Here is a 9,968-nt window from a genome sequence, read left to right as displayed (position 1 = left end):
GCCTCCAAGATGACAAAGAAAAAGAACAGTCATGCCAAAAAGGGCCGTGACCACGTGCAGCCTATTTGCTCCATGAACTGTACCCAGTGCGTGCACAATGACGAGGCCATTAAGAAATTCGTCATTCGAAACATAGTGGAGGCCACAGCAGTCAAGGACATTACTGAAGCGAGCGTCTTCAATGCCTATGTGCTTCCCAAGCTGTGTGTGAAGCTATAATACTGTGTGAGTTGTGCAATTCACAGCAAAGTAGTCAGGAATCGATCTCATGAAGGCCACAGGGACCAAACACCCCCACCCAGATTTAGACCTGCGGGTGCTGCCCCATGACCCCCACCAAAGCCCACATAAACAGCTGAGTCCTTCAAGACTGAAGACTTTTCTCTGGAGAAAAATAAAATGGAAATAGTACTTAATATTGCATGTTGAGTGTGTCTGTGCCAGATAGGGTGGGGATTTTGTGTTTGTGTTAGACCAAGTGTGAAGTGACACATAGTATTTTCATGGGGAAGAAAGCTTATTCATGTAAATTAAACCTTAATTGTTTGCAGTCATATCCTTGGCCTCACAATTTGCATAGCTGTGTGAAATAAAGAGGGTTTAGGCATCTGTTAAAGAAAAAAAAAAAAAAAAATAGCCGGGCACGATGGCTGACGCCTGTAATCTCAGCACTTTGGGAGGCCAAGGCAGGCGGATCACGAGGTCAGGAGATCGAGACCATCCTGGCTAACATGGTGAAACCCCAGCTCTACTAAAAATACAAAAAAGAAAATTAGCCGGGCATGGTGGCGGCGCCTGTAGTCCCAGCTACTCAGGAGGCTGAGGCAGGAAAATGGCGTGAACCCAGGAGGTAGAGTTTGCAGTGAGCTGAGATCACGCCACTGCACTCCAGCCTGGGCGACAGAGCAAGACTCTGTCTGAAAAAAAAAAAAAAAAAAAGATGAATTGGGAATGAAAAAGTTACAGAAGCGTTATTCTAGCACCTCTTTAGTGGCCATCCCTCTGGTCTTAGGTGGCTATGGCCACCCACTTCTGACTTGGGCTCAGTCATCCAGGCTTGATTTTCTTCCTCAGACACGGGAAGCACTACTTGGTAGGCGCCATCCAGTGGGAACTAGCTAACAATCCCCTAACAGTGAGGGTGATAAATAGGTCACTAGGGGACAGCAAGGCACTGAAGGATAATGGCTCGTTGTAGCTGGCATAAAGAAGGGGTGTTGAATTTTACCATCTCGCCTCTTCCGTTTCCCGGTATGGCCTGAGCTTAGTTACTACTGCTGAGTGGAGGCTAACTCTAGACTCCAGAGAATTACATAAGGCCATTCCCTTTATGAGAGCACCTCTACCAGATGGCATCACTTTAATGGATGACATTCAAGATAACATGGGAATGAATGGTTTACAGATGTGACTGACATGTTCTATTCAGTAAAAATTTCACAGGAGATGGAAGCATCCCTTTCATCACCCACATATGTGTTCCATGGAAAGCACTTGGGACAAACCTAGACCTGCTTCTGATGCCCAGGAGATAAAATTCTAACTGCCTCTGGACCAGGTAGCACCATTGGGTGACACTTGGGTGAAAAATGGATCCTCTGCTGATGGTTCCAGATGGCCTATGATTTTAAGTCCTCCTCTGCTGCTGTGCCTCTTCCTTACCTGAGAAGTTCTTGCCCTCACTGGTGTTGATTGTACCTAGTCTGACATTACCTTCTGGCTGCTAAAAGAGGGGTCTATGTGCTTGTAAGCACATCTCACTGTATGCGGATGTCTACACCAAGCTTTATAGATAGTCAGGGACACACACCCAAGGGCCAGAATATATCATTCTGCTAAACAGATACATCAAAATTTTCTCCTTTTCTCATCTGTTCTCCTGGCTCTCCCCACTAAATACATAGATTGGCTGTGAATAGGCTTTGAAATTTTAGTTTGTACCCTTGCAGTATTCTGGGTCCTAAAGATGCTTTCACTGACTCCAAGCCCAGGCATTACAAAATAACATACAATGTAGATTATGATTATTTGTAAAGAGATTGAGACAAGATCTCACTGTGTCACCCAGGCTGGCCTCAAACTCCTGGGCTCAAGCCACCTTGTGTCAGCCTTCCAAAGTGCTGGGATTACAGGCATGAGCCACAGTGTTGGCCACAATTATGAAAGAATCTCAGACCATGGGATCAATTGTTATAAATGAGCCAAAGACAGCCTCCAAGTATTGACTCCGGGACTGTTTATTTTTTATTTATTTTTGAGACAGAGTCTTGCTCTGTCACCAGGCTGGAATATGTGGCGTGATCTCGGCTCACTGCAACCTCTGCCTCCCAGGTTCAAATGATTCTCCTGCCTTAGCCTCCTGAGTAGCTGGGACTACAGGCACATGCCACCAAGCCCAGCTAATTTTTGTATTTTTAGAAGAGACGGGGTTTCACTATGTTGGCCAGGATGGTCTCAATCTCTTGACCTTGTGATCCGCCTGTCTTGGCCTCCCAAAGTGCTGGCATTACAGACATGAGCCACTGCGCCTGGCCCTGGACTGTTTGATGCAGGCTGAGACCCATTAGCCTAAGATTCTGGGGACAAACTCAAATTTTTACCTACCTAATTATTTTTAAAATGGCCCAAACAAGCAGACTTTTAGTCCTTTAGAGCCTGCCTGCTTTGCATGCCATCTCCCATCCCATCCCTCCCCACAGACCTCATCTGATGGCTATTGCCCTTTGGTAAGATAGTGCCTTCCGGTTATAACACCCTAGGCTGCTACAGCCATTCAGAGCTCTCTGACCCAGAGATTCCCATCTGCTCCCACGCCCCTGCTGCTGAGCAACATCACCTAGACACAAAGGTCCCCATTACCATCTCCTCTCCAAGTGTTCCCTTGCTCTCCTCCCCTTCTGGATGGTGGCTCCTGCACCTCAAGCCTCTAGACAGTCTCATGCTATGAGGAACTTCCCTCTCACACAACCCTACCCAAGCCCCACTCAGTAAAGTTTGCTGCCTCCCATGGTCGCATCTTTTTCTTTGATCAGCTCCCAGATCCTTCAAACCCCTACAGATCTGTATCCCAAATATATAAAGAGCTCTCAAAACTCAGTAAGAGGCCAGGTGTGGTGGCTCATGCCTGTAATCCCAGCACTTTGAGAGGCCGAGGTTGGCAGATCACCTGAAATCAGGAGTTCAAGGCCAGTCTGGCCAACATGGTGAAACCCAGTCTCTACTAAAACTACCAAAATTAGCCGGGCATGGTGGCAGGCACCTGTAATCCCAGCTACGCGGGAGGTTGAGGCAGGAGAATCGCTTGAACCCAGGAGGTGGAGACTGCAGTGACCTGAGATCGCACCATTGCACTCCAGCCTGGGCCACAAGAGCGAAACTCTGTCTCAGAAAAAAAGGGAGATAAAATAATTCAAATAAGTTTATATAATACCATTACCAAAATGCTGCTTTCAGGAGAATTAATATTTTTCTTTGTGATTGTTGGAAATCTCACATTTGAAAGATTAGCAATACTTCAGATTATTTTGGCATAAACTTAAAAAGGAGAAAAAAATGAAATATTTAGAAACCATAATTTGAAAAGCAGCAAAATATGTTAATCTGGAAACTAATATATTTTCCTGGGTTACAAGTAAGTCTTTTTTTTTTTTTTTTTTTGGGATGGAGTTTCGCTTTTGTTGCCCAGGCTGGAGTGCAATGGCGCGATCTCGGCTCACCGCAACCTCCGCCTCCCAGGTTCAAGCAATTCTCCTGCCTCAGACTCCCGAGTAGCTGGGATTACAGGCATGCACCACCACGCCCGGCTAATTTTGTATTTTTAGTAGAGATGGGGTTTCTCCATGTTGAGGCTGGTCTCGAACTCCTGATCTCAGGTGACCTGCCCACCTCAGCCTCCCAAAGTGCTGGGATTACAGGCGTGAGCCACCACGCCCAGCCACAAGTAAATACTTTATCCCCTCATAGAAGCACACGGTTTTACTGCAACTCAGTAGCTTCTCCTTTTTGTCTTGAGACAGGGTCTCACTCTGTCACCCAAGCTGGAGTGCAGTGGTGCAAACACGTCTCATTGTAGCCTCAACCTCCTGAGCTCAAGCAATCCTCCTGCCTCAGCCTCCCAAAGTGCTGGGATTACAGGCATGTGCCACCACCCTGCCCTCAATAATTTCTTTTTCTTCGAGACAGGGTCTCACTCTGTCACCCAAGCTGGAGTGCAGCGGCGCAATCTTGGCTCGCTGCAGCCTCAACCTCCTAGGCTCATGTGATCCTCCCACCTCAGCCTCCTGAGTAACTGGGATTACAGGTATGCACCACCACCCCTGGCTAATTTTTGTTTTTTTTTTTTTGTAAAGATAGGGTTTTGCCATGCTTCCCAGGCTGGTCTCAAACTCCTGGGCTCAGGAAATTATCCCGCCACAGCCTCTCAAAGTGCTGGGATTACAGGCATGTGCCACTGTGCCTGGCCCCTCAATAATTTCTTAAAGGAAATTGCCACATGAGAATTTACACAATGGACACTGAACATCATTCAAACAGGAAATGTAGACTTTAAGGCAGGAAGTACTATTAGAAATAAAAACGAAATTTTTATAATGACAAAAATATCAAAACAGAGATAATAAAATTTAAAATATATATGCATATGATAGCCTTGCTTCAAACATAGGATCCAAAAGTTGACAGAGTTAAAAGGAGAAATGGGCACAGCCATGGGAGGTGTGAGAAGGGAGCCAGTGGGAAAGCAAAAGACTGAAGAACAAGGAGACTGGGATGGGGAGTAAGAAGCAAAGAAGGACCTGGGCTTGGCTGGTCCTCTAAGGGACCCAGGGACCCAGTCCAACCATGGACTGAGGAGATGGGCTCAGAAGGTGGCCTGAGGCCCCCGGTGAGAGCGGCAGGGTGGGAGGTGGAACCTGCACAGCGTGGAGCAGTGGGAGCCTGGGGTTCTGTCTGGAGACGTGGGTTCTAGTCCCACTTGCTGTGTTTTTGGGGAATGTCACTCCATCTCCCTGGGTTCAGCCTCCCCAGGGAAGGACACTCTCTCCACCCTTCCCCAACCTGGTCCTCACAAACAATGATGCCAAAGCGATATCCTCCGTGTGTGGGGTTAGCGATAGGGGTGCTGGCCAGACAGAGGATAGAGGCAGGGCCTCTGGCATCGTGTGGAGCCTGGATCTTACTCTGCAGTCTGGGAGAACACAGGGAGAACCCTAGGCATGGGAGGAAGAGGCAAGAAACCTCTCAGGCTACGTGACAGCCTCTGTGGGCTCACACCATCCTCTACCTTAGGAAAGGCCAGGGCAAGGTGTGCACGCTGCTGCTGTGCACCTTCTCCTTGTCCTCCTCCAAGGCCTCAGGCAGTCGCCCAGTTGGGTCACTCTTCACCAGGGTTAGGCCTGGCACCTCGGCATGGAGGGCCAGCTCTTGCCCACAGGCTCTAGAGGCCCTGAGGGTCACCAGGGCCCTTCCCCCTCCCGTGACAGCTTGCACAGGATGCTCTCTTTGGAAAGGTGGTTAGGGACTCGCACCTTACAGAAGAGGAACAGAAGAGATGACTGTTCCTAGGTGGTCAGTGCCAGGGCCTGGCCAAAGCCCACTTCTCAAGCTCAAGTCCATGGGGTGTTCCACCAGAACATCATTCCTCAGTGAGCAGAGCCTCTGCCTGTGCCCAATGCCACACACACACATCAAACATATACATCAAACATACACACGCACACACACACACACACACAGAGTTCTGCTGCCTCCACTCCAGTCAGCAACCTGGGCTGGGTGCAGGAGCTAGGGTTTGTCTCTGCGTGGGGGCTTGGGAGTGCCCCACACACATTTCTTTGGGTGTGGGGAACCAGGCGCCCTGCCCCCCACCCCCAGCTCTGGATGGGTCTGTGCCTGGCCCTGCTGACTTCTTTTGCCCTGAGATGAAGCTGTAGACTCAGCCTGTAGCATGGAGTCTTCCTTGGGTCCCTATTTGCACACCCAGCATCCCACCCCACCTGGAGAGAAGGTGAAGAGGCCCGGTCAGCCCCCAAAATTTGGTGTTTCCAAGGTCCTTCATGTGGACAGTGCAGCACCGCCCAAGGAGCACTAGGGCATGGAGTGTGGTGGAAAATTCTGCAAGCCAGGGGGCTGGAAACCAAGTACTGCTATGGCCGTGACCTTGTGGCCTTGAATGACAAAGCACCCGCTAGGTGCCTCCGAAGACAGCAGGTCCTCAGGCCGGAGGCAGTTTTCTGCCCACTTCTTCACCACTCAGCAGTCCAGAGGCTGCCCTACCATTCAGGCTACTCTGCCCTCTGGCTTTCAGGTGGCTTGGCCAATGGGATGGGCTGATGGGAGTCTGGGCAGTGGGGAGGAGCAAGAGGCCAGGGTAATTATTCCCCCAGTATCCTCCCTCTGAAGCTTCCACCTTTAGCCACAGCTCCACTGGTCCTGGTGACTACTCTGTCCCTACTCCTGGAGCCCAGGACTGTTAACAGCTGTGCTTCACCGCCCCTTATTGGCTTCCCAGAGCCCGCAGCTCTGTAAGTAGTCCCCTCATTAAACTCTCTTCCAGCTGCATCTTTCCTGGTACATGCTGTCAGTTTCCTGCCAGGAGCTGGACTGATCCAGCACTTGATAAATGTTTCTTCATTAAATCCTGCCAGGTGCCAGCTTGGGATCCAACCCCATGACACAGGGTGGCTCCTGCCACATGCCAGAATGTCCCTGCCCTTCTCTCCAGAGGCCCAGTCAGTGACAGGAGGAGGAACTAGAATCCAGGTCTCCTGCCTCCCAGAGCAAGGCTCCTGTCACTTCACTCCCTGAGGCTTCTTGGGTCTGAGATCTTGAGGCAAGTCTGGTGGTGGAGGAGGTCTTGAGCAAGAGAGGCTTGAATCCTCTCTTCCTGGTGGCACCCATTCACTAGGGCAGCAGGTGCCCCAGCAGCACAGACTCACCAGCATGGGTGAAGGGTTCCCAGGCACCTGCAGCATCAGCCAGCATGCAGCCCCTGGCTTCCCATGGGTGCCACTGACTCAGCAGTCAGAGGCTGTGGGTAACACTGCTGCCCCTTTTGCCAGCTTATAGGTGACAGAGGCTTCTATAGTCACTCACTGCTGGATAACTACTCCCCATTTTGTCCTTCACACACTTTCATAATCAATCCCTTATATTTAAATTCCTTCCACTGGAAACACCTAGAGTGGTTTCTGTTTTCTTTCTTTTTTTTTTTCTTTTTGAGACAGTCTCAATTCTGCTGCTCAGGCTGGAGTGCGGTGGCATAATCTCAGCTCACTGAAACCTCTGCCTCCCAGGTTCAAGTGATTCTCCTGCCTCAGTCTCCCCAGTAGCTGGGATTACAGGTGCACACAATCACACCCGGCTAATTTCTGTACTTTTAGTAGAGATGGGGTTTCACCATGTTGGCCAGGGTGGTCTCGAACTCCTAACTTCAAGTGATCCACCCACCTTGGCCTCCCAAAGTGCTGGGATTACAGGTGTGAGCCACCGTGCCCGGCTGTTTTCTTGACTAGTCACTCACTGTTATCTCAACTATGTCCTAAGACATAGCTCACCCTAAAACCAGAATTCACGTTAAAGGCAAGGTAAGATTACTCACTAAGCTTCAGCACTACTGAATTCCACAATGTTGTGATTTCTCTCTCTCTCTCTCTTTTTTTTTTTTTGAAGAGACAGGGTCTCACTGTCACCCAGTCTGGAGTGGAGTGGCATAATCTCTTTCACTGCAGCCTCAAACTCCTGGGGTCCAGCAATCCTCCCACCTCAGCCTCCTAAACAGCTGAGACTACAGATGTGTGCTACCATGCCCAGCTAATTTTTAAAATTTTTCGTAAAGATGGGGTCTGGCTATCTTGCCCAGTCTTGCAATTTATAGAGCTCCAGACAGCCTCATTGGTAGCTGCTTCTGATAAATTCCACACTATGGCCAGAAGATGGCAGCAAACCACCAGCTTCAGCCACTTACCTGTGGCCCAGGACACCGGACCAGGTTTCCAAAATCTGAGCTTCACATTCCTAGACCTCCAGAGGTTCTCTTCATGGCCACCTGGACAACTGGCAAACCATTCTGTTTCCTTACACGTGCACATATCATCCAGATAACTGAAACTTACCAATAAAACCCCAACATCACAACCAGGGCATAAATTCTCTTTCAAACATCATGGTGATATCCTTATCTTAGATTTTTGGTAAACATTTGGAATTGGATAAACCATCATCCTTAATTAAAACAGAGTACTTTTTTTTTTTTTTGAGATGGAGTTTTGCTTTTGTCACCCAGGCTGGAGTGCAGTGGCGCGATCTCGACTCAGTGCAACCTCCACCTCCCGGGTTCAAGCGATTCTCCTGTCTCAGCCTCCTGAGTAGCTGGGATGAGAGGTGCCCGCCACCACACCTGGCTAATTTTTTGTATTTTTAGTAGAGACGGGGTTTTGCCATGTTGGGCAGGCTGGTCTCAAACTCCTGACCTCAGATGATCCGCCCACCTCTGCCTCCCAAAGTGTTGGGATTATAGGGGTGAGCCACTGCACCTGGCCAACGGAACACTTTTAAAGAGAGATCCATAAAACATCGCCAGTCAGCTGACCTAGGTAGTTTGGGGTGTATTTGTTCTTCAATGTGCCATCCTTAGGGAACCTGGTGGAGGAAACACATGCATCAGCAGCCATTGGTGCCAAGCAGAACACAGCTAGGTTCCCTGTATCCCCCAGCACCGCCCAGTCACCTGTTGGCACTGGCCAGTGAGATCCAGAGTCCTGACCATTTGGAAGGTTTCAGGTGGCTTCTATGAATTCCAGCATTCATCAGCATAAATTCAGCTGTTATCTTAATTTAGCACATGATTCTTTCAGTATCAGAAAATTAGTAAAAATATAGAACTCCTGGGTCATGTAACCATTTGGACAATTATTCCAATTTTTAAGTTGGTGAAAGCACTTTTTAATAAAGCAAATCACTCCATAAAATGCCTTAAGGAGCCCCGGGTGGTAATGAGAAACAAAGGCCCTTTGTATGCTAACAGGTTTGTGAAAAATGTAATAATGAGGGCACACTTTTGTTGCAGTCTTAATAAAAATTAGGAAAAGATTGATCAAACTGAATTACAAATGTTCTATGCTGAAATTGTGGCCATGACCCAAGTTAAGTGATCACAAATTCTTGCTGGTGTTGGAATCTCCATTCTTGGTCATGGTTTGGAGTGAAGACAGAATTTCCTATCTTCTTGTGCCAGGTTTTTCTTCTCTGTGTCTGTTATTATAACAATGTTCTGTGGCGGCCGAGCCATGACTCAGTGAGTGACTCAGAGCACGTTCAGTACTCACCCCTCCCGCGGGCACGTGCCCAGGCGTGCAGGCACATGGTCCCCCTCTCCCAGGAGCCTTCACCTGCCCCTAAAACCTGCAGGGGCCTGAACCTGGAACAGAGAGGCCTCTGGAACAGAGGCATGGCTCTATCAAGGTCTGTGGTGCTGACCAAGGCTGCTTCCCTCTGGGCCTGCTTGAAGTCCACCCCCAAGTGGATTTCCCATCCAATCTGCTCCTGGAGATGGTCAAGATGGAGACCCATTCCATGGTTTGGCCAGAGCAGCCAACGGGGGAGAGTCAGGACCATTCTAGGTGGCTATGAAAACCTGGCCAGAGCATCCAAGCTCACATGCTCCCAAATGATGGCACCTGGCTGCTGACCTGACTGTGGTCCCCACATCCGGCAGAAATGGGAAAGAAGGGACGATGGAGCCACTGCAAAGAATAGCAGCTATGACTACCCCTGGCACAGACAAGACCAACATGGCTCCTTAGGGACAAGGACTTTGTGGATGGCTTTATTTAGGGCCAAAAAGAGGCAGGGGATAGGAGTCCTCCTGGAATTCTATCAGTCTCTCTCTCTCCAAACACTCAATGAAGACCTCGAGGGGAGGATGGGGCCTCTGTGCCAGATGAGAGGAAATGCTAAGGGTCACTGGGTTA

This window comes from Nomascus leucogenys, chromosome 4 (assembly GCF_006542625.1).
Source record: "Nomascus leucogenys isolate Asia chromosome 4, Asia_NLE_v1, whole genome shotgun sequence".
NCBI classification, from domain to species: Eukaryota; Metazoa; Chordata; class Mammalia; order Primates; family Hylobatidae; genus Nomascus; species Nomascus leucogenys.
The sequence above is the reverse complement of the archived record's forward strand: the minus strand, read 5'-3'. Positions refer to the sequence as shown.